The following is a 26,906-nucleotide window of genomic DNA, read 5'->3' on the forward strand; positions in this document are numbered from 1 at the left end:
CTGAGACAAAACTACCTGGCCCAGCTGCTTCCACATTCCTGCCCCTCAGAAAGTGTGAGATAACAAATGGTTGAGAGGGTTTCAAGATGGCAGAATAGAGAAGGTTGCTTTCCTGGCTGCTTTGTGGCATGAAACCAAGAAAGCAGATGGGCAGCTTCTCAGCAGGGTGGGTGAACAAAACAAGGTGGACTTTACTGGAATTTAAAACTGAACATTCAAAGCAGATTGGGGACTCAGGAGTTTGTTATAATAAAATAAAGAAAAAAAAAGTGCTACACCTACTGCTATGGCTAGAGGCACCAGACAGAGTGGTCCCTCCACAAGCAAAGTGGAGGGATAAGGAAATTAAAGGAACCTACATTTTTAGGAGGCCTGCGGTGTGTCTGGGTATGTACAGTTTAGAGATCAAAGACACTGCCTGTGTCATGCTGCACAATAGCCTTGTGGGATAAAGAAGTTGCATCTCTCCTGGCAGCATGTGGAGGACAGAGGAAGGAACCATTTTGCATTCATGGAGAGGGGACCAGCAGCTGAGGGAGCCAATTCCTGACAAACCCAAGTTTGACTTGAAATACAGATCTGGCAAACCCACACTATATGACATAGAGTGTGCCTATGTGACCAGGAGAAAATCAAATGTGGAGAGAGGTTTACACAAGGGACAACTGTTAATAGAAACCCACCTGGCTCTCTCCTGCCTGCTCCAATCCAGATGCCTGCAGGACCAGTTGTGAGAGTCTTGCCTAGCTGAGAATTTGAAAGGGCAGTGCGGGAGACATTAAATTTGGAAGACTAGAATTTGAGGCCAGGAAACATGGGGTTCACAGGTGATGTAGTGGACTAAGAAAAGGCTCCTTCACTACACATGTAGAACCCAGGGGAGATTCCTGAGGTGCAGTCTTCCAGAATTGACTAGCAATTGCTGAGCCCTGGCAGTGTACTGATTTAAAATCTCTGAAAACCAACTGGTGTTCAGAGAGGAGCCTTTATCCCCCCAAAGTCTAAACCCCACCTCTGTGAATTCTGCCTACAGGATTACCTCTCTCACTACAGCAACCCAGAGGGTGGAGCATCATGCTCCAGATGACCCCACCTAACTGCTCAGAAGAGAAGGTGAGAATCTTTTGAACTCCAGTGGAAACGATTCTTTAACTTTTCATCAAGATTTTCTTCTCCTCTTTCTTTTTTCTTTTCTCTGTGTAAAGGTAACCTTAATGGTTCATGGATCACACTCATGTTTTTTTCCTAATTTCGAGCATTTTTGAACCCAGTTATTTTTCATGGATCAGTTTTTTGAGCACTAGGATGTTTGGATAGTACATTTCAGAATTTCTTTGTATTCTTTTATTTTTATTTTTAATTTTTAAAAGTTTTACTTTATACATTTTTTCTCACATCTGTTTCTCTTGATTCTTTTTCTCTTTTCTTCACTAACAGCGAATCTCTATTGTTCTCTCTTTCACTCTTGTAATATTTTACTCTTATCTTCTCTTATTCTCCATCATAATCATCACACCCTCTATCACTTCGATTGTCTCCTTGTTCACTATTCAAATTTGTAAACACTGCAGACTTACAATTTTTTGCTGCAGGCAATAACTGATCATATCATTTATGCTTATTGTAACAATATTGTAGACATCACAGTAGAACTATTTGGTTTTATGCTGTATATTGTTTGCATTGGTTTTTGTTATTATTTGTCTGCCCCTAAATGATGAAATACTGGAAACCTTCAGGGACACTATAAGTCCATAGGGTAGAAACTCTACTGTCTCAAATCCATACAGATAGATGGGTAGACACACAAACAACATAAAAGAAGCAAGGGAACAAATGCCCCCAAATATTTCAATAATAGAATCCATCAACATCACAGTGGAAGAAATGTCAGAGAAGGAGTTTAGACTGTACTTAAACTGATCTGTCAGACAAAAGATGGTATAAGGGTTGAAATCAGAGAGAATATACAGGAAGTGAAAGATCACTTCAATAGAGAGGCAGAGATTCTGAAAAAAAATCAAGCAGAGAAACTTGACATGAAGGATTCAATAAACCAAATAAAAAATGCAATGAAAAACATCACCAACAGACTAGATAATTTGGAAGACAGAGTTTCAGGCAATGAAGACAAAATGTATAATCATGAAAATAAAGTTGACCATGGAGAAAAGATGTTAAGAGACAATGAACAGAAGATCAAATAAATATTGGATAACCTGAAATGACTAAATTAATAAAGATTTATCAGGATAGATGAAGAATTGGAAATATAAACCAAAAGAATGCACACTCTTTTCAATGAAATAATATCTGAAAATTTGTCAAACCTAAAGAATGAAAAGGAAAATCAAATACAGGAGGATTACAGGACCCTGAATATACAAAATTACAACAGACCCACACCAAGTCACATTATTATAAAAATGCCTACCACACAGATAAGGATAGAATTTAAAAGGCTGCCATAAAAAATGACAGGTCACATTTAGAGGGAAACTAATCCAGATCTCTGCTGATTTTTCAACCCAGATTCTCAAAGCTAGGAAGTCTTGTAATAATCTATATCAAATTCCAAAAGCAATTGGATGCCAGCCAAGAATACTATACCCAGCAAAATTAAGGTTCAGAATTGACAATAAAATAAAAATCTTTAACAAAAAACAAAAGATAAAAGAATTCACAACTAGAAAGTCTGTCCTACAAAGCATACTCAATAAGCTATTTCATGAAGAAGAAATGAAAAATAAAAGTGAAAACCAGCAAATGGTGGAACTACACTTGAGGAAATCAAAGGGTAAACTAATTCAAATTAAAAACCATAAATAAATAAATATGACAGGGAACAAATATCATTTCTCAATAATAACATTGAATGTCAATGGCCTAATCTCATTAATCAAAAGACCTAGAGGCAGATTGGGTTAAAAACAACACCCAATAATATGCTGTCTCCAAGACTTATCTCATAGGCAAAGACATCCACAAACTGAAGGTAAAAGGATGGGAAAAAAGTATTTTATTCATATGGATCTCATAAAAAAGCAGGGGTTTCTATCCTCATATCAGATAAAATGGACTTCGAAGCAAAGTTAATCAAAAGGGACAAAGAAGGTCATTACATACTGCTTAAGGGAAATATATATGAACAAGACATAATAATTGTAAATATTTATGCCCCAAACAATGAAGCTTCTATGTATATCAAACAAATCCTTCTCAATTTCAAGAATCAGTTAGATCACAAAACAATAATACTGGGTGACTTTAGCATACCATTCTCACCATTGGATAGATCCTCCAAACAAAAACTAAATGAGCTATAGAACTAAAAATATAATTAATAATTTAGACTTAACAGACAAATACAGAATATTTCATTTATCGATGACTGAATATACTTTCTTCTCAGCAGCACATGTATCCTTCTCTAAAATAGACCATATCTTAGGACACTTCTCTTAGTAAGTACTAAAAAATTAGAGATAATTACCTTGCATTCTATCAGATCATAATGGAGTGAAATTAGAAATCAATGATAAAATAAAAAATAGAAGCTACACTAACACCTAGAGATTAAATAAAATGATCTGAATGACCAATGGGTGGCAGAAGAAATCAGGGATGAAAAAACAATACTTCCAGGGAAATGAGAATAGTAATAAAACTCATTAAAATCTCTTGGACACTATGAAGGCTGTGCTAAGAGGAAAGTTGGCTTTATTGAGCTCAATTATTAAAATAATAAAACATCAACAAATAAATAGCCTAACATTACCTCTCAAATCTGCAAAAAAAAAAAAAAAAAAAAAAAAAAAGAAAAAAAAAAGGAAGAAAAATTGAACACCAAAAGCAGTAGAAGACTGGAAATAATTAAAATTGGAGCTAAAATCAATAAAACTGAAACAAAGAAAAAAATTCAAAAAATCAACAAAACAAAGTTTTTCTTTGAAAAAATAAATAAAATTGATAAACCCTTAGCCAAACTAACAAAGAGAAAATTCCAAGTACAAAAATTTGCAATGTAAAAGGAAATATCACAATGGATACTATTGAAACATAGGCAATAATCAGAAACTATTTTGAAAATTTATACTCTAATAAAATAGAAAATCTTGAAGACATTGACAAATTTCTAGAAACACAAGCCTACCCAAATTGAATCAGGAGGACAGAAAATTTAAACAGATCAGTTTCAAGCAATGAAATTGAAGACATCATCAAAAGTCTACCAAGAAAGAAAACCCCAGGATCAGACTTATTCTGAGACAATCTAACAGATCTTCAAAGAAGAACTAACACCACTCCTCCTCAAATAATTCCATAAAATAGAAAAGAAGGGAAACTTTCCAAATTCATTTTATGAAACTAGTATCAGCCTGATACCAAAACCAGACAAAGACACATCAAGGGAAGAAAACTTCAGACCAATATTCATGATAAAAATAGATGCAAAAATTCTTAATAAAATACTGGTAATGTGCATACAAAACATATTAGAAAAATAGTGCACCATGATCAAGTAGGGTTATCCCAGGAATGTAAGGTTGGTCCAACATATGGAAATCAATAAATGTAATTCATCACATCAAGACTTAAAGACAGAAATCACATGATTATCTCAGTAGATGCAGAAAAAGCATTTGGCAGAATGCAACACTGCTTCATGTTCAAAACACCAGAAAAACTAGGGATAGTAGGAACATACCTCAACATCATAAAAGTCATATATGCTAAACCCAAGACCAACATAATTCTAAATGGAGAAAGCATTCCCTTGTTCCCTCTAAATACAAGGACAAGACAAGGATGCTCTTTTTCACCACTCCTCTTCAAGATTGTCCTTGAAACTCTAGCCAGAGCAATTAGAGAAGAAAGAAATTAAAGGGATACAAATAGTAAAGGAGGAACTAAAACTCACTATTTGCCAGCAACATGATTTTATATTTAGAAGATGCAAAAACTCCACCAGAAAACTTCTAGAACTCAAAAATGAATTCACCAAAGTAACAGGGTATAAAATTATCACTCATAAAAAAAATTGCTTTCCTATACATCATTGATGAATCAACTGAAAGAATAAATTGGAAAATTATTCCATTCACAATAAACTAAAAACCAAACCAAACCAAACCAAACAAAACAAAACAAAAAAAACAAAACAAAACTAGTTAGGAGTATCAATGTAACAAAAGAAGTGAAAGATCTCTACAGTGTAAACTACAAAACACTGAAGAAAGAAATTGAAGAAGCCTTAGATGATGGAAAGATCTCCCATGTTATTGTAGGGGCAGAATTATTATTGTCAAAATGGCCATACTACCAAAAGTGCTATACAGATTTAATGCAATTTATTAAAATTCCAATAAGGCTCTTAATAAAAATAATAAAAGTAGTCATGAAATTCATTTGGAAAAATAAGAGTCTCAGAATAGCCAAAGCAGTCTCAGCAAGAAAAGTGAAGGAGGACACATCACAATACCAGACCCTAAGTTATACTATAGAGCTCCAAAACAGACATGAAGACCAATGGTACAGAATAGAAGATACAGAGACAAACTCATAACTATAATATTATACTAGACAGAGGTGCCATGAACATACATTGGAGAAAAGATAGGCTCTTTGATAAATGGTGCTGGAAAAATTAAAATCTACATGTAACAAAATGAAATTAGACCTCTTTCTCTCACCCTGCACAAAATTCCCCTCAAAGTGAATCAAGAACCTAGGCATTAGAACAGAGACCCTGCACCTACTAGAAGAAAATACAGGCCCCACTCTCCATCATGTCAACTTAGGAACCTACGTCCTCAACAAGACTCATATAGCCCAAGAAGTAAAATCAAGTATCAACAAATGGGATGGTATCAAACTAAAAAGCTTCTTCACGGAGAAGGAAACAATTGAGAACTTAAAAGAGAGCCTACAGAATGGGAGAAAATCTTTGCCACCTGCACCTCAGATGAGCATTAATCTCTAGGTTATATGAAGAACTCAAAAAGCTTAACATCAAAAAAACCCCAAATAACCCAACCAATAAATGGGCAAAGGAACTGAACAGGCACTTCACAGAAGAAAAAATATGAAAAAATATATGAAAAATATATGAAAAAATGTTCAACATCACTAGTATTACAGAAACGCAAATTAAAACTACACTGAGATTTCATCACACTTCAGTCAGAATGGCAATGATCAAGAATACAAGTAACAATAAATGTTGGTGAGGATGTGGGGGATAAGGTATACTCATACCTTGCTGGTGAGACTACAAATTGGTGCAACCACTATGGAAAGCAGTATAGAAGTTTCTCAGAAAACTTTGGAACCACAAGTTGACCAAGTTATCCCACTCCTCAGAATATACCCAAAGGACTTAAAATCATCATAGTATAGTGATGTGGACACATCAATGTTTATAGCAGCTCAGTTCACAATAGCTAAGTTATGAAACCAACCAAGATGCCCTTCAACAGATGAACAAATAAAGAAAATGTGGTACATATACACAGTGGAATATTACTCAGCCATATTGAAGAATGAGACTTTGGCATTTGCTGGTAAATGGATGGGACTGGAGGCTATTATCTAAGTGAAACAAGCCAATCCCAAAAAAACAAACACTGAAAGTTCTTTCTGATATGCAGATGCTGACTCACAATAGACAGGGGGAGGGAAAATGGGGGTTCATCAAATTGGACAGGGGTGAATTGTGGATAGGGAGGTGGGATGGTAATGGGAAAGAGAGTAGAATAAATTGGACATAACTTGTAACATCACATCATGTACAACCACATAAATGGGAAGCTATACTCCATGTATATATGATAAATCAAAATACATTTTCCTGTAATGTACAACTAAAAACAAAATAAAACAATTATAATATGGTTAGTATTTTAAGCCACCATGTTTGAGGGTGAATTGTAACTAGTATAGTGATGACCAAAATTACACAGTGTACAAATCACAACAACTGATCATCTTCTAGTGCTTGGCCTGCACCCTGAAGACATGTCTAGTGTTTAAAAAGGACAGCTCTCCTTATAGAGACATGTGGAGATTCCTCGATTCTTCTGTAATGATAATTATATATTTTACCAGAGAAACTGCACACTGGGAAAAGGGAAATCTCTAGATTTTTATAAAGAAAGAGTAACAAATAACGAAATCTGCATTTTGTCTTAAAGAAGTCAAATGCTATGATCACTTCTCCAACACCCCAAAACCTGATTATGCTGCACCAACATTTTTTCTTTCACTTACAGCTATGAATTTCTGAGAAGATAACTGAGATCAACTGGTAGAAGGAGGGGGGAAGCAAAACAGACAAACAAAACCACACATGCCTGGTTCTCAGATGGGTTGACTCTCTTGAAATAAGGAAAATGTTGGCTATTGACACACTCTGAGCCTTGTAGGAGTGGCCCTGCAAGAAAGTAGAGGGCAACGTTCCTCCAAGTGGGCAGATCTTGAAGTAGTACACCTGGTGCTCCACTCATGCAAGAGAAGATCTACTGAGGATATGCCTGGATTCATGGGCAGGGATAAATCGGTAGGTTGGTGGATAACAATCTAGAAGCAGCAACATTGAATGGTAGAGAACAATCTGGAGAAGGAGAATGTGGGTGAATATCACAACCCATGAGACGTTTACTCAGTTTCCTCAAACTAGGGCAGTGAGTCAGATTAGAAATATTAAAAAGTATGAGAAATTTAAGAAATAAAACCAAAGATATGGAAATAGGTGAAAAGCAGGGACCCGGTGGGATGATCCAGCTCTGATGGAGACTGAATCTAACAAAGGGAGTGGAAAACTCATGTATTTTTTACAGGGGTTTCAGTGTGAAAAACTTCTTGAGTAAGAAAAACGACATGTTTGGGGCTTAGTAGTTCATGTCCACCTATTCTACCTCTGGGCAGCTGGGATTTGAGATCAAGGCTTTTGCAATAGTGAATTCCATGACAAGCACAGAACTTTCCTATCAACAGGAGTCATAGTGCAAACGTTACCCGAGCACCCTAACACCGCGGGGTTCCCAAAAGCAGGTCTCACTTTCTAGGTCTCATAGTGCAAAGCAAAGATTTATTAACTGCTTACAACCAGTGAACCTTTAGGACTGTGTCTCCAATCACTGCCTACAAGGGTATCAACCACAGAATTCAACAAAGAAAAAAAAAAAAAAAACCTCAGACAGTAGATACCAGCCACCTCTAGTCCTCAGTTCTTCAATGGATCCCATAGATGGAGTGGCAGAGATGGATACTATGCATGGACTGAAAACCATGGACTGCCTCTTACCATGTTTAATTTAACTGCTTTCATGACTATGCATCCAATCCCATGGCAAAAAGAACTTGCAATATGGACCCAATTTAGTTTTCTCTGAAGAGGCCAACCAACCATTTGACTTCAAGTCAATAACATTAGTCTCTTTCTCCTTACAAGGTCAACAGTTGCCCTCACTGGGATTGATATTCTGAGCAGGCTTGCTTTGGCCAGCACTGAGGTTGCATGGTGTTTCTGATTCATTATCTTAGCATTACACATAGTATCTTAGATCACATGATCCACTTTACAGTCAAAGAGATGCATCAATGGCACATACTCAAGACGTTCATTGTTCTACCATCAACTACCATCTACTACCTTACCTATTACCTAAATGCTGCCAGTCTTGTAGAATGTTGTTTAGAACCAGTGGTAATATGATGCTCTTCCCTTGAGAGATAAAAACCCACGAGTCTAAGGACCAAGAGGTAGGAAACTGAAATGTCTTCTTTGTCATCTCCTCCCATGATTTCTTGGTAAAGTAGTGCTGGTCTAGAGGTCTTATTTTCTAAGGAGAAGATGCTTCTAAGTTTCCTCTAAAACTACATATAGAACCTCTACTTGAACATTTTAGGGTTTTCATGCCAGTAGACTCAAGTTGGCAAAGAAAAATTACTATTATAATTATGTAATAATCACATTATCATATGATCATAAGTACTGTATTACCATGAAGGGATATTGCTGCTATGTTCTACCTAATATGGGCTGGAAGGGGCATGTCCAGGGGATGTACTAGACCCCAGGTCACCTTTCTGTGCTTCCCCTTCTTAACTGTGGATGGGCAATTACGGCCACCATGATCTGACACAGGATTCCCACAATGAGACCCCTCTGTGTGAATTAACCCAGTGGATCAGCAGTTTAGACTGGCAGATGTGTTGACTGAGAACAAAGGGAAACTCTAATGGGTTACAGAGGAGAGAGAAGATAAATATTGATTGTGGTCTGAAGACTAATTGGAGCAGCTGGGTCTGTGGCTTGTCCCATTAATCCCCTGCTTTGTAAGTTTTTCTTTTTTTTCAAAATCTGCTAAGCAGGTTGGAGTGAACCTGACAGGGAGCACAGGTAGATCTGAATGGAACTGACTCTACCAGGCAATGTTTGGCCCCTCCCATATCCCTAACATTGCAGTGTAAAATAGCTTTGTGACTTCCAACTACATGTGGGCTTGGTGTATATATCAGAACGTGGTCTGCAGGATGACCTGAAGTCCTGGAGAAAGGAGTCCCCTGGGGGATCCCTCAGCTAGGGGTAATAGGAATCTTTGCATGGATATTTCAGTCCCTTCTCTTAAGTTGGTTGAGTTTTGGGCATGGTTCTGCACTCAACCAGCAATGTGGTCAAAGTCCTTACCTATGGTGGTAAACTGGCCACCTTCACCTTTTTGGTCTCAGACCCCCATAACCCTATTATCATTTCCTTCACTCACCTCCCTAGTAAATAAACTCCACTTGGGTCCACTTGGGCTTGGAACTCTACTTTAGCTATCGCGTTCCCTCTGGCCGCAGAGAGAGACACGACAAACGCCTGAAGCTTTGGAAGTTTATTATGCACAGTCCCTCTCCTACACTTCTCTTACTCCCAACTTCCGCGCACTCCCAGCTTCTCTTCTCTCAGCTTCTTCTCTCAGCTTCTTCTCTCAGCTTCTGCGCACTCCCAGCTTCTTCCGCCCTCAGCTTCTTCCGCCCTCAGCTTCTGCTCCTACTCCCAGCTTCTTCTTACTCCCAGCTTCAGCTTCTTCCGCCCTCAGCTTCTTCCCACCCACCAGGCTTATATACACTTTAACCAATGGGGGGGGGGGGCACACGAGGTAAACCGCGGACAGCTGCAGGCATAGAATAGGTACACTAGGGGGGCATGCTCTAATCACATCGTTAACTAGCCAATCATTGGAATTCGCTGGTTGTTTACTGTATAGCTGGCCGCTTTTGGCTCAGCGTCAGGCGCCATCTTGACCGTGCCAAGGCTGGGGGTCCTGGAAACCCCGACATTTAGCAGTGTCAACACCTTCTGCAACCAGATCAGACAGTTTCTTCTCACCTTTTCCTTCAGAAGAGTTTCCAAAGGTCCCAATGGCAGGGAGTGGTCCCATGGGGCAATGGAAGGACATCATTTCATCCCTGAAGATATTCGATGTCCTTTGAATTGTCAGGACACATGGGGCCTCTTGCCTGTAATTCATCAGTCTGAGACTGAGAGATATTTTGTGAATAAACTTGTTGATTACTTCACATGTCTGGAACTATTCAAAGTGCCTTCCATGAATTAGTTCATTTAACATTAAGCAATTTTATGAGGCAGTATGAAGTATCTATGAGGTACCCTAAGATACTGAAACCCAAATAAATTAAGAAAATTGGCCATATTTCCAGTGTTTAGAAGTCACCACTTTATAAAAATCATTCTTTTCAGTTGGTTTCCTTCTTCAATGTCAAACTAGTTGCTCCCTGTTCTTGAAGGTGAATCCATGATCATAGCTTTATTTTTTTCTATTTTTACTCTTTTTTATCTACCTCTCCTAATACACTGAGCCCAAGGACTATATGACTAAGATTATTAGAACTTAGTATTCCAGAAGAGTAAATAGAGATCAGCATGTGTCACTTGACTTTGCAACACCTGATTCAGTTCTTTTGATGATTTCTCAGGCATATTTTTACAGCTGAGGTTGTTGGATAAGTGACCTGCTGAAATGTGAGATTACAGATGTTTATACCAATCAAAAGCCTTGTTGAATTTACCTCTTCTTGTTTCCATATTTTTTATTCCATGTTAAAGATAGTTCTATTCTTTTAATTTTGTAAGGCTTGTAGTGTCAATGTGACTCAAACTCTTTGGCTACATAAGGATAAGCCCACATTCAAAATAGTCTAAAATTTATTTATAATTGCTCTTTACTCCAAAGCAAAACTAGAATAAATGTATAGAAAGAAAAAAACATAATTTGAAACTGAGAACCAAATCACTGTTAATATAGCTCACTTGTTTAAAACAATGAATCTTTTATAGGCATATATTTGAAGCAATTATCTTAAATATAGACATTTAGCTAGGTTTTAAAATGTGATGCATTTTAAAATTAAAATAGTACTTTGAAATGTGACTTTGTGAAAATAACCAAGTACATAAGTAAATAAATAATGACATTCCAACAATCAGTCCTTTCTCCTTGAAGACAGACTGATTCTAGGAATACTTATTAATCAGATTTTGCCATATTTATGGGAAAGTAATTTTCTTTCTTATAGTCATGCACTTCTGCCTTTTTATTAGTCAAAATTCTGTCATATTTCACATGGTGGGGTTGCTATTTCATATATGATGTCCTGAAAATTTGTGTGCTATTTTAATATTCATGATACTTCAGTGAGGTGTGATAGAATTAAGACAATTCATTGAGAAATATGCTAGTTAGAAGGGAATATATTAAAGATTTAAAGTATTTAGTTGGATAACGGCATCATTAGCTTCCTTTTCTTGTATCTTCTCCCGTGTTCTTCCTGAAAAGAGTCAGCAACTTGAGACTTGGCCCAATAGCTACTGATAAGCAAGCTTTCTGCTAGGATGAAAAGCTTTGAAAATCACTACAAATAAAGCATCTTGTTTTCCATTAAGTTACATTCAAATATCCATGTACTGTACCCTGTAATTAAGTCAAATATCAATTTTAATCACTGCATCCTTAGTACATAATTTCTGTAATGCAATTGCAACAGCATAATATAGAGCAGCCTAAATGCCCTATTTAAATGGAAACTTAACTGCTGGAAATTGGAACAGAGAAAATCACCATACCTGCATTCAAGTGGTTAAGCTAAGAGATTTATGTTTAGAAAAGTAAGGGCAGAGAGACTGGTTTAATACACATATCTAACATTTATATGGTAAAGCCCATTTAGAGTATCCCTATTAGTCTATGCTTATGGTTTTGAAATAAGGAAACCCACCATGCCTTGATTTTAGATAGCAGATGAAGAAACTCCTTAAAGATAGAATTCCCACTCTTTCTTGTTAAAAAACTAATCCTAAAATTAAGTTTAAGTGCAGAAGTTAAGTTATTGAGAAAAAGTATCTTCCCTTGGCTAGAGAAGGAAACATAGTTGTTCTATGTACAAACTTCAAGAAAGGAGTTTGTACATAGAACAACTTCATTATTTAAACTGTAACTGGCAGATCTTCAGTGAGAAGCAATTGGAAACATCAGGTTTAAATTCTATACAACGCCTCACATAAAAGTAGCCATGAACTTGCACATCACTTTACTGTAGCTCAACTAGGTTTAAGTGTGGAGGAAACTAGGTAGCAATAGGAGCATCAAAATAACTACTAGATGTTGCTATGTATATTTTCTATATATTGACACAGCAGGATATTAGAAAAAAATAATCTGGTCCTATCCTGGATATCTCTAGACTTTTCCTTGCTCCTCTCTTTTTAGCGAGATGACTTCACTTTCACTCTGACATCGTTCCAAGAAATGGAAATTATCTAGGAGATGTCATTATGAAGCTGATGCTGTTCTAGAGTCTTGATGGAATTAAAAAGGGGCAAAGTTTTGCAAATCTATGAAGAATTCATCTCTTTATGGTCAGCTGAAATATCCCAGGGCTGTGTGTAGGAATGTTTGTGAAAGCTACCCCTTTTTCTTTGTGGTAGAAGGGACAGAGTTTGCTGGGTACATCTATTTTGTCAATGGTAAGAATCCTTTCAGAATCCAACTTTGAAACTCTGATTTGGTTTAGATTCATGTTCATGGTTTTTAAATTATTGATTACTTGAAGGCCAGAGCATCCCAATCTCTGTCATAGATGCATAATTTATCATGATATTTAAAAGCATGTGTATCTTAAAGGCTTCTGGAACTTTAATTCGATTCCTAATGACAACACATTTTGAGCTTTTTATGTGTTCAAAGTCTTGGCAAAGAGACAGGGCTTTTTGGTGTTGTGGCCTCATGTGGGAGCTCCGTATCTTTTAATGTCCCCTTTCTTCTTTGAATTTTTATTACCCACCCCTCCCAGCCTCCTTCAGATCACCAGTTCTTTCTTTGGTCTTTGTATATTCTTGAGACTATTTCAGAGGTCCCTCCATGGTGCTGACATGTTTTCTTTGTATCTTTCTTGTGTATATTCTTCTTTTATGCGTTCTGCCCTTTTTGATTTCTGCTGCTTGAGAAAACCCTTTCAGCCATTACTTCCTACTTATTGTCTTATTTTTCTCTGTAGTGAGAGTCCAGTTAATTTATTGCTATCCTGAATTTCGTCTCCCAGGCCTCGGATATTTGCTGCAGTGAAGAAAGGGATGGATAATGACAACCTCGCTTTCACTGCTGTTCTTGAAATGATAAAAGTTGAGCAGAGCAACTTCAAAGCTGGGGATGATTCAGGCTTCCTCTTCCCCAGTGGTCAAGTCTGCTGCCACCACAATGAGGCCACCACCTTCTTGCTTCCTTGCTCCTCACCCTGACAATGGCAGCTGCGCTCAGTTCAAACCCACAGAAATTCCAACTCACAGAAGGTCAGAAAAGAGAAAGGGGCCAAGGATGACTGGTGAGATGGAAGGAGTCACAGAGGCTCCTGCAAAGCCGGACCAGCAGACATGCTTAATGGAAAACCGGGGATGAAACACGCTGTTTTCTCCTTGTAAACGCCCTTTTTGCTTTGGTCTCAAATCTTCTGTCCCCTTTCTTCTAGAGGGAGGCTTGAGCCATCTTTCTTCAGATGTAATCTTTCTTAGCTTCTTCATCCCTGGATTATTCTGTTCATTATGAAGCCTTAGCTATTTTAGGCACGTGATACAAATCTGAATCCACATTGAACCTTCTCTACTATTTTCCAGGAATGAGACAGAGTGCAAGAAGGTAGATAACAGGCATAGAAGTACATGTCATATAAATTCATACCCTCTAGCATACTTTTCTTAGATGGAATGAAATACACTTATTAAGAGGATTCCTTAGCAGACATAATTCAGAAATAAACCTCAGGATTTGATTCAACAGTTCTGCACACCCATGTAGCCCAACTGGGACAGGACCCAGGGGTTAGGGAAGATGACTCAGAACACAGGAAACATCATACCTTACAATTTTTATTTGTAGCTGCTTTGTTTCTCAATATCCGATTTGATCCTCAGTATGCCAAAATCCTTCTAATTCCAGTCTCCACTGCTGGCCACAGGGAAGGCTACTTAAAGGCAGGATGAATCACTGCACTGCTCTCTTAGAGGACTTAGAGTTCATCCATCCAATAGTTATTTCTTATATTCTTCTTCCTGAGCCAAATCAAGGGATGGTTTCTCTATATTTGTTCAATATTTCTTTTTTTAATTTCTTTTATTTTTTACTTTTACAGACTGCATTTTGATTCACTGTACACAAATGGGGTTCATCTTTTCATTTCTATGGTGTCGCGCGATGTAGATCCACACCATCCATGTAATCATACATGTACACAGGGTAATGATGTCTGTCTCAGTCCACCATCTTTCATACCCCCACCCTCCCCCTCTCATTTCCCTCTATGTAATCTGAAGTTCCTCCATTCTTCTCTCACCCCCCACCCCCATTGTTCAAAATTTCTGTAGGACACATGCACACAAGTTATATTTTGCATCTTAGAACAGTGATGCCTGATGCCTTCTGTTCCTCAGAATGGACAATGGCTGAGCCCTCAACTCCTGCATTTAAGAGCTCAGATGTCAGATTTTCAGTCAGTTTCCCTGGCAAACTCCTAACCAGGCAAAATCGGCCACTCATTGATTTGATTCTATGTCCTGCACTTTTGTCAATCACAGTCCTAGAACTTGTTAGAACAACTGAGCTTGACTCGATTCAAAATAGGTGTGCAGTATTTATTGCCTGACTGATTGGCAGAGTGACTGGTTAGATGCCTGTCACTTGCAGTTCTCTCCTCAGGCTCACATGTCAGTAAATTCATGTTCATCTAGTTCTGCTTCTGCTTTCTCTAGTCAATGTCCTAACTCTGAAAAATTATTTAGGAGAAAATGAGAAGGAAAGGAAAGAGAAATAGGACAATGTTTTTCAAGAACCAGTGGAGACAGGTGTTGTAGTAAGCACTTAATATTCATTAGTTCATTTACCCTCACAATTACTCTAAAAGGCAGGGACACTTGGTATTTCTCTTTGACAATATAGAAAAGTGAATCTCTGAAAGAGTCATGAACTTTTCCACAATTACATAACTAATATGGAAACTGGATTCAATCCTTATCTGACTGAGATCTCAAGCTCATAAGCTTTGACCTACCATTCCATCTTATCTAACAAGTGAAGGCGGACTTATTTTTCAAAATCTTTCGGACAACCTTCTTCAATGGGGCATTCCCTACAAGTGACTATATAATGGAAGATTAATTAACCATTTTCTACTTTCTAAGTTCTCCAAAATTCATTGTCTTATCTTGTCTGTCTGAATAACTCCAGCTTAAATTCCAAGATGCAAGATAAGCATCTTCTCCAGAAAACCCCCCTTCCAGTATGTACATCCAGGGGCAGCCAGTCCAGCAAGGGAGATGGCTCCTGCTCTGGCCCTGGCCACAGTTGAACCATGGCACTTGCTGCACTGTCCAGCACATGCTTATCTGGGTTTGAGTCTCCTGGTAGAAGAGGGCCTGAAGACCAGCATATTATTTAACTGTGTATCCCAAATATGTAGCAGATATGTCTTAGCATGCAGTCAATAGTCAATGGGTCATTCCATATATTTATAAATGAGGTCACAGGGCAGAAGATTAACTGAGAGGGAGAAATTAAAGCTATTCTCTTTCTTTCTTTCTTTCTTTCTTTCTTTCTTTCTTTCTTTCTTTCTTTCTTTCTTTCTTTCTTTCTCAGTTTCTGTGAGTTGGAGAGAGGGTGAGATTGCATCAAGTAAATTCCCCTTTGGAAACATTTACTTAATGCTGTTTAAAAGTATAAAATAAAAACCACTTTGAGCTGGGCATGGTGGTGCACACCTATAATCCCAGTGGCTTCAGAGGCTAAGGCAGGAGGAGCTCGAGTTCAAAGCCAGTCTCAGCAACTTAGCAAGGCCCTAAGCAACTCAGTAAGACTTTGTCTTAAATAAAATACAAAAAAGGGCTGGGGATATAGCTCAGTGGTTAAGTGCCCCTGGGTTCAATCCCCAGTACCAAAAAACAACAATAGAAAAACCTCTTTGCATTGTTCATAGTTGTCAAAATGCAACCCAAGGGCTCCAGGACTTTTAGCAATAATATCCTGAAGTTCCAGCAGATGGTAGTGTTATTATGGAAAACCGGCATCCTTAGTTAAAATAAAACACTTCTCACAAAATATGTTCTTTTTTCTCTTTGAGCAACTAACAGGAGAGAGGGACACAATAATTCTTAATTTCTAGAAGCTATAGGTTTGAACTAGAATTCTATTTTAAGAAGTCATTGTCAGTTCCTGGGGGATGGATTTATAAGGTTTATTTTTTCTTTTATAATGGATGGTGTATGTGGGTGTATATATAGTATATAATTTTAGAAGAATAAGTATATATTTATAAGCTATGAATAAAATTACATATTATCATATATGGTTGTACACATTATATGTTGGTTACTTTGACTAGTTGCTTGTATAATATATATAATTTTACATATAAGATATGTATGTGATTTTTTTCCCTCTCTTTTTGTTAATGATTGACTGAGAAGCAAGGGTCTGTCTCCCCACATCCACAGCTGTCAGCACTTCAATATTAGGTTAAAAAATACTCTAATTATTTATAAATAAATCACCATACCTTTCTGTGGGTGGGGCTTCCTGTTTCGCCCTGTGTCCTTGGGATCAAATTCTGACGAGGATGTGGGAACACGTTCCCCTTGCCTTTGCCCTACTTGGATGATATTGTGTAGAATTATTTTACATCTGTTGACATAAGGAGTAATTTCTTCTCAAAAAATTCTGTTGTGATTTTAGAGTGTCTTTAGCAAATAATTTTGTAACAATGATAAGAGAATTATTGTAACATAAAAGTTAACATCCCAAAATATTTTAAAGAACACACCAAGCATTAAAAGATGATTTATCAAAGCTGATTTATAATGTAGTGACTGAAATAAAATTTGTTATTATTAATTTAGGTCATAACTACTTTTGAAATATCATGAAATACGTGATTGACTCCCTTCCAAGTGAAAAATCATTCAGTAGAGTCACAGTATAGTGCTTTCCAAAGGAATTTCCTTTAATGGCCTGCAGATGTTACACTCATTGCCAGTGAAAACCAGAATTTAGTTGTTAGACATAAAACTTTACATGAAATTCATCCCCTGAGTAGACTAAGTATTTTCACTATCATGAAAAAGAACATTTGGAAGAGAGTAAAAATAAATATTTTAAAAATTTATTACTAAAAATGTCTGTTAAACATTTTAATGATATTCCTAAAGCAAGCCCTTAAATTGAAAGGCTAAAAAATGTCAATTTTCTTTTGGAGAAAATGTTTTGAAGATAGAGGAAGAAAATCGTGAGACTTCAAAATCCTATATTTGCTAATCAGCATCTTAAAATTTCAGATAAAATACATGAAAAAAAATGTTTCTAAAAGCTAAACATTCTGGCTCAGGTGTGGCTCAGTGGTAGAGCACTTGCCTAGAATGTGGGAGACCTGGGTTTTATTCCTGGACTTGAAGGGAAGAAGTTCTGTTAAAGGCATAACTATCTGTGACTTATTTCAAATGTATAGGGCAGTCTCTCACAAAGTGGTCAGCTGGGGATGTTTGTTCAAGTGGTCTATGGGACCATTCCCACTAGTTCTTTGGTCGTGCTCACCAAGACTGAGGACATCAAGCAGTGGATTGTAAGATTCCAGTGATCAATGGGTTTTAACCCTTAGAGAAAGAACTGCATCACCCAGAAGGGATTTGCTAATAATTCTTTAATCGCTAAAACCTGCTTTATAAATGCAGATGCCTGGGCTCCACCTTTAGGCTTCTAATTTAGCACAGGGCTTGATCTCCCTTCCCTCTGGATTCCCCCCAGACTTTTGGTACTGAGTTCTTAGTTCAACTGAATTATCTTCTTCTAATATATAATTTGCTTTCTTTTTTTTTTTTTTTTTACATCATTATTTTATTTTTTTTTGACCTCATAATTGTAGATTTTATGCCTTTTTTTTTGGTACAACTTTTCATTTCTATGGTTGTACACAATGTAGATTCACGCCATTCATGTAATCATACATATACATAGGGTAATACTGTCTCATTCTACTATCTTTTTCCCCTCCCCCTCCTGCCCCATTTTCCTCTACACCGTCCAAAGTTCCTTCATTCTGCTCTTTCCCCTGCTACTCCCGCCTTGTTATATATCATCATCCACTTATCAGAGAAAACATTCGTCCTTTGGTTTTTTGGGCTTGGCCTATTTCACTTAGCATGATATTTTCCAGCTTCATCCATTTACCAGCAAATGCCATAATTTTATTCTTCTGTGTGGCTGAGTAATATTCCATTGTGTATATATACCACAGTTTCTTTATCCATTCATCTGTTGAAGGGCATCTAGGTTGCTTCAATAATCTAGCTATTGTGAATTGAGCAGTTATGAACGTTGATGTTGCTGCATCACTGTAGTATGCTGATTTTAAGTCCTTTGGGAATAAAGCAAGGAGTGGGATAACTGGGTTAAATGGTAGGTCCATTCCAAGTTTTCTGAGGAATCTCTACACTGCTTTCCAGAGTGGCTGTACTAATTTGCAACTCCAGCAGCAATGTATGAGTGTGCCTTTTTCCCCACATCCACACCAATACTTATTATTGCTTGTGTTATAATTTGCTTTCTTGCTTCTGGACCTCCATATATAATGTCTGCCTGGAAAACTTACCTCTAACCCTCTCTCCACCCTCTGTCCAGAACACAGAGTGTGCATCTCTGTCTTGCTCATAAAATCATTTCCACAAGGTGTAAGATGAAGACTTAACAAGTATTAGAATCATAGAGAGTGACATTGTAGTTATCTGACCTCTACCTTTCCCCCTATCATTGCAAATTGATTCAGTTTGCAACAATTTCTGCCTCTGTAATGATCCCCATGTAGCACAACGTCTGAGGGGTCCATTAAGTCCTACGTCATGAGATGGCATGTGGATGGATGGTCACAACCACACAAATAGTAGCGACTTGGCTCATCAAGAGTTGTAGAACGGAGTGGTGTCAACTTCCATCATGACAGCCTCAAGATACTCACATCACATGTTGTTGCTCATGGCCTATGGGTATCTGGATTCCGTGTCTCATCTGTTCTTTGTGTACCAGTTAACAGATAAAAAGTGCTAAGCTTAGAATTCAGGCCTGTCTTAGAAAATATTTGAAATACATGTAATAAAATTGATGGTTTAATATAAAGAAAATATTCCAGTTCATAAGTAAAGTTTTTAAATGGTTTGTAAACATGTATATTTTAAAAAACCCTCTTGGGCCTTCATAAAATACCCCCGACTAATGAAACAGAATTGAATCAGAAGTGCATGCCAAACTTTTCTCCAACAAAGCACTGCTGTTGAAATTGTGTTAAAAACATCCCACAGGATTTATGAGTTTACTGTATTTCAGTGCCAGAAGTGTCTTTCTGATAACCTTGCTACAGTGCTGAGTTTTTTACTGGCAACAGCCTTCTTCCTCATCATGGAGCAGATCACATTTTAAATTTTGCAAATCATTGATTGGCTACTATGCCCATGACTTTGCCCTGGACATTCAGTACTAGACTGACCAGCTGTGAAGAATCACAGGTGTTTTATTTATGGACAACTGATGTCCATCTTTAATGCCGATTGCCATCTGAAGCTAGTTGGAAAACTTTGAATTAGAAGAGAGAACATCATTTTTAATGAAACACCATTCTGCCAAGAATTCCTTAATTTTTCCTTCCTCTTGTCTCAAACAGTTTTGGCTTATTTTTTGCCAAACGTTACTATTTTGTTGACATGTGTGCCAAAGCAAGATAACTTGGCACTTGAGTCCTTTATAGAACTCTATCCTTACCCAATTATTAAATTTTCTTAATTTAAATTAACATCTTAATTGACAACACAACAATTGTATTTATCCTGGATAGTTGAGCTTTTTATTTATTTATTTTTTTCACATACCTCTTGTCCATTTGTAGGTCTTCTGTCTGTATAAGTCTATAGGCCATTTTTAACTGGGTTGTGTGATTTTTCTGCTATGGGGATTTTGAGTTCCTTATATATTCTGAATATTAATCCTGGCCAGTTGCATAGTTTGCTAACATTTCCCCTGTTATGTAGGTTGCCTCCTTTCCTTCACTGATCATTTCCTTTAGGTGAAATTTGATGAAATCCCATTTTCTTTTTTTTTTTTTGTGCTTTGGGGATGTTGTACACAAAATTCTTACCCATTCCAATGTCCTGAATTTGGACTTCCCCCATCTTTTCTTCCAACAGTTCCATAGATTCAGGTCTTACACTTAAGTCTAATCTATTTTGAGTTGATTTGGGAATTGGTAAGAAATATGGGTCTAGTTTCATTCTTTTGCACATGGGTACCAATTTTCCCAGCACCATTTTAGTGAAAAGACTGTCCCTTTCCAATGTGTGTTCCTAGCCCCTTGGTCAAAGATCAGGTGTCTAGAGAGGTGTGGGTTTCCAGTGAGGCTCTGCACTCTGCATCTAGTGCTCTGTAGGTCTATATATATGCAGACACCCGCTGTGTTGATTAGTATAGCTTTGTAGTATTATCTGAAGTAGGCAGTGTAATTTTTCTCATGTTTTTCCTTTTGCTCAGGAAGACTGACTACTCAGGGTATTTTGTAGTTCTAAACAAATTGTTGAGATTTCAGGATTGCTTTTTCTAGTTCTGGGATGGGTATCATTGTTATTTTGACAGGAATTTCACCTAATCTGCCCATTGTTTTGGATGGTACAACATTTTAGCAATATTGATTCTTCCTGTCTGTGAGCATGAATGTATTTCCAATTTTCATTTGTCTCCTTCAATTTCTTTCATCCATTTAATATTAATCTTTCACCTTTTCAATTATGTTTATTCGCAGGTATTTTGTTCTTTCTTTCTTTTCATTTTTTGCTTTGGTTTTCTTTTTGTTTTTAGGTTTCAGTACTGGGGTTTGAATCCTGAGTCGTTCTACCAGTAAGCCATATCCCAACCCCCTCCACCTTTTTATAGGGGGGTGGGGGACAGGGTCTCACTAAGTTGATCAGGCTGGCTTCAACTTGTGATACGCCAGCCGTGGCCTCCTGAGTCACGGGGATTGCACACATGCATCACCATGACTGGCTGTTTTAGTTTTCTTGTAACTCTTGTAAATGGAAGTTTTCTTTATTTCCATTTCAGATAAATCACTATTGTATTAGATGTATCTTTCAACTTTTCTGAATTTACTAATTAGTGTGTATGTGTGTGTGCATGTGTATTCTTCAGTGTCTTCTATATATAAGAGTATATCTCTGCAAACTATGACAATTTGACTTCTCTTTTTTAATTTGGATGTTCTTTATTTCTTTCTCTTAGCTGATTGCTCCAGGGCACATTAAAGGAAGGTGGTAAAAGTGGACATCCTTTCTTATTCCAGATCTTGGAGAGACAGCTTTAATCATTTCCTCTTCAATATGATGTTAGTTTTTGGCTTATTATATATGGTCTTTATTATGTTGAGGTTAATTCCTGTGTACCCAATTTGTTCCGTGTCTTTATCATGAAAGGATGATGAATTTTATCAAGTGTCTGTTCTGCATTGTTGAGCTGATCATATGGTTTTTGTTCTTCATTCTGCTGATTTGGTGCACTACATGTACCAATTTATATAAGCTGAACCATCATTACATCGCTAGGATAAGTACCCCTTGATAATGGTGAATAATATTTTTAATTGACTTTGTACTCAGTTGTCTAGTTATCCTTCCTCTTTTTTTCTTTTCTTTTTCTTTGTTCCTTTCCTTCCCCCAACCCCCTCTCTCTCTCTCTCTCTCTCTCTCTCTCTCTCTCTCTTTCTCTCTTTTTTTTGTACTGGGGGTGGAACCCATGGATACTGAGATATATATACTGAGATATATTCCTAGCCCTTTTATTTTTATTAGACTTTTCAATTTGAGACAGGGTCTTACTAATTTTCCCAGGTGGATCTCAAACTTGCAATCCTCCCATGTCAGCCTTCCATTGCAGCTGGGGTTATAGGAAGTGTCACCTTGCGTGACCAATGGACTAGTTTCTTGTTGAGGACTTTTGCACCTTACACAAGCCCTTTGGAGAGAACATCACAATGCCATGTGCCCCAGATGCCGAACATGGAGCTACAGGACTTGTTGGTCCAGCTGGATTTTGGTCTTGCTTTGGTCCTATCCCTTCTTTCTATGCCCCTACTTAGTACCTTTATATGTTGGATATTTGTAAATCGCTTTACATTTTATAGGAGCTCACAATGCAAGATTGCCTTGAGCCTCAAACACTTTGAACTTGAACTTTGAGCAATCTCATAACTGCCAAGACTATGGTGATTCTTGGAAATGGACTAAATGTATTTTGCATTGTCAGATGAGTGTAAGCTTTTGGGGGCCAGGGATGGAACGTTGTAGTTTGGATGTGAGGTGTCCCCCAAAAGCTCACATGTGAGACAATGCAGGAAGGTTCAGAGGAGAAATGATTGGGCTTTAAGAGTCTTAACCCAATCAGTGAATTAATCCCAGATGGAATTAATTGAAGTGGTTGGGTATGGCTGGAGGAGACTGGAATTGGGGTGTGGTTGGGGTATATATTTTGTATCTGGACAATGTCTCTCTCCTCTCTCTCTCTCTCTCTCTCTCTCTCTCTCTCTCTCTCTCTCTCTCTCTCTCTTTCTCTCTCCCCTTCCTGATGATGTGAGTGCTTCCCTTTGCCACACTCTTCCACCATGATGTTCTGCCTCACCTTGAGCCTTGAGGAATGGAGCTGGCCTTCTATGAACTAAGACCTTTGAAACTGTGAGCCCTCAAATAAACCTTTCCTCCTCTACAGTTGTTCTAGTTGGGTCCTTTTAGTCACAGCAGAAGAAAGCTGACTAAGACAAACCTAGTTTTATCAACTATATTGATTTTCTTTTTTTGTTGTGTCTATCTGTTCTCAGGGTAAGGCAGTTCTTATAGAATGAGTTTGTCATAATTCCTTCCTCTTTAACTTTTTGGAATAATTTAAGAGAATTAATGTTAACTATTTAAGTGTTTCATAGAGCTTAGCAGTGAAGACTTCTTTCCTGAACTTTTGTTTCATGGGAAATTTTTATTAGTGATTTAATCTTCTTACTTTTTTGTGTATTCAGGATTTTTATATTTCATGATTCAATCATAGTAAAGTGTTTGTTTCCATGAAATTGGAACTTATTCTAGGTTGTCAAATGTGTTGGCGTATTATTATTCATAATATTCTCTGATGATCCTTAGCATTTCTGTAGTGCTTGTTGTGATGACTCCCTATTCTCTAGTGTTATTTAAGTCATCCCTCTGTTTTCCTTTGTCTGGTAAAGAGTTGACAATTTTGTTTACGATTTGAGGAATGTACTCAATTTGTTGATCTTTTATATATTTAATTGTATATTTTATTTATTTCTGCTCTTATCTGAAGATTACATCTTTCCTTCTACTAATTTTGTGTTTCATTTGTTCTTTTTCTTCCAATTTCTTGAGAGGCATGATAGGTTGTATCTTTGAGGTCTTTCTTCTTTTTGGATGTATGCATTAATTGCTATAAACATCTCAGTACAGTTTTTGCTATATCCCAGAGGTTTTAGTATACTATATCCATTTTCATTTGTTTCACAAAAATTTTATATTTCTTTATTTTCTAATTCCTTGGTCCATTGATTGTTCAAAAGTAATGTCTTAAATTTCCATGTATTTTTATAGATTCCAAAGTTTTTCTTGTTATTAATTTCTAGTTTTATTTTATTGTGATTAGAAAGACACTTGATATGATTTTTATTCTTTTAAATTTGTTGAGACTTGTTTTGTGGCCTATCCTGGAGAATGCTTTGTGCACTAAGAAGAAGAATAGCTATTCTGCAGCTTTTGGATAAAATGTTCTTGTAGATGTCTGTTTGGTTCATCTGATCTAGAGTGAAATTTACCTCTGCTGTTTACTTGTTGACTTTCTGTCTAGCTGAGCTATTCATTGCTGAAAGTCTCCTACTATTAGTGTATTGGAGTCTCTCCCTTAAGGACTCTTAACATTTGCTTTATATATTTTGGTGATTCAATATTGGGTGCATATATATTTAAAACTGTTATTTTCTTTTATTAAATCAATTCCTTTGTTGTCATATAAAGACCATTCTTGTGTCTTGTTACTGATTTTGATTTAAATACTGTTTTTCATATTTCAGGTATTGGATAATTTCTCTGTGCTTTCATGAAGTTTGCTGAATTTTCTTAAAGCATCTGTTTTTAAATCTCCAAGTATGAATTTGGCTGTACTAGCTACTGTCTCATTGGGTTTTGATGCCTCAGTTTGAAATTTCGGTTTCTCGATAGCTCTTAATACAAGGTGTGTAACAATGTTGGGGATGTGAAAAATTAGGCATTTATCCCAGTCTTTCTAATTTAAGTTTGTTTGTGCCTGCTTCTATCCCCACCCCTGAAAGCACCCAGAAACCACTTCGGACACAGGAACTCACACAAGAGATTTTATTAAGCAAATAGGCAGAGTGTCACCCTGCAGGGTGAGAGAGAGAAAATGAGAAGAAAAGAGAGAGAGAGAGAGCGTGCATGTGCAAGAGAGAGAGTGACAGCCAGAAGGAGAGAGCATGAAAGCGAGGAGGAGAGAGAGAGAAAATGGCGGGGGAGCTATTCTTAAGTAGTTCGTAGGCTAATAACAGACCAATGACTGCCGAGAATGTTCACAGGCTGACGAGTGGACCAATGACTGGCTAGGATGTTTGCAGGTTGACAATCTGGGTTGTAAAATGATGTGAGGGAGGGAGAGTAATAGCAGATATGATGCCAACATTCCTCCCTTTTTGTTTTTATAGATACTGGGGGTGGGACAATGGTCTTTCTTCTGTAGCTTCTTCCTGCTAGTTAGGGGGCGAAGAGTCTCATTCCTGTAAAAAAAAAAAAGAAAAAAAAAAAGAGGATTAGGAAGGACTTTAGTGGCAGAAGAATTTTTGGAGCCAGAGGGGTCAATAGTGAATTGCAGGTCCTGGCTTTGAGTGTCAGGTGTTGGTAGTCTTGAAGGAGAAGCGGTTGATTGGTCGATTGGTTGGTGAACTTCTGTGTGTCTGCCAGCTCCGGAACTTGTGTATCTGATCTTGTAGGAACTTCTGTAGGCAATTTAGCAGGCATGGTCCTGTTTAGAAAGATCTGTAGAACTTAAAATGACCAAAAATTTCTCACTCTGGCAGTTTCTCTTGAAGGTTATCAGTCACTGCTGCCTAAGAATCTCTTTAGTAGCCTCCAGTTTTGCTTATTCTTGGGGCCAACATAAGTGTACATCTTAAGTTATGTTTAACTATTGTTTCTTCTTTTAAATGCCCAGGAATGGCTATGTTTTGGTTTTAACTATTTTGCTAGGTGTTCAAGACCAAGCTGGTCAAATTGACCTTGTTCCTATCTGTTGTTAAGAGTCAGCTGAGTTCCCACAGGGGTTACTTGTGCAAAGCTTGAGAGCAGTTTCTTACCTTCTTTAGTGCCATTTGCTAGGTAGGGTTTCCTTGATGAGGTGGCTTCCTTTGGAAGCATCAGGGATGTCTCCCTTTTTCAATGACCCTCCTCTTTGCAGCAGGTACACTGGTTGGCTTTTAATCCTCTAGTGGTCTCATTAATCTCCTTGATTGGGAGGTCATGTGACCCAGAGTTGCAAAAGTTCTTTAGAAAAACTCTCCCATTCCCTGGATTCAGGCTGACTCTGAGGGTAAGAGCCAAATACTGGCTTTTCTTGACCTCTGTGTTTAATCTCAATCTCTAAGTTTGATCTTAAACATTCAGCAAGTTAGTCTCACCAGTCATAAAGTAAGAGTACTGGGCTTTAATTTCAATGTCTATGACTTTACTGGTATTTACCCCCTTTTACCTAATTGGGGTCTATATTATCTGTCCTGTCAGTGATGGCTTCTATTTCAAGTTAATTTACGGTGTTTGCTCTTGAAGCAGTAATTCTGCAAAAAAATTAATCAGGCAACAGTTATAAAGTTTACAAGGAAAATATAAAATGGAGTTACCAACAGTAAAACATTTAGTTTGTGTAATAGCTATCTTGAATTTTGGCTGAGCTGTACATTATATTCCCTGTTTGAGATGATAGTAATTTTACAACAAAAAACAATCTTTTGAATATAACTTTAAATAAGCTGAAGTCTGGCTCATGTTGGAGCCATTCTGACATGCAGCATTGTGGGAGGCAGAGCCTTATCTCAGGTAAGGTGTGGCTCTTTACAATTCTTAGGTAAAGTGTTCTAATTCTGAAGCTGATCTTTGCCTCTTTCTTAAAATTTTAAGAGGTTTACATATATTGTCCCCTGAGTCTATATGAACATTAGTTATCACAATTTAACATTATATCTAAAACATGAATCAAAGAAAGGCTGAGAGAATTTTT

This window comes from Sciurus carolinensis, chromosome 9 (genome assembly GCF_902686445.1).
Source record: "Sciurus carolinensis chromosome 9, mSciCar1.2, whole genome shotgun sequence".
Lineage (NCBI taxonomy): Eukaryota > Metazoa > Chordata > Mammalia > Rodentia > Sciuridae > Sciurus > Sciurus carolinensis.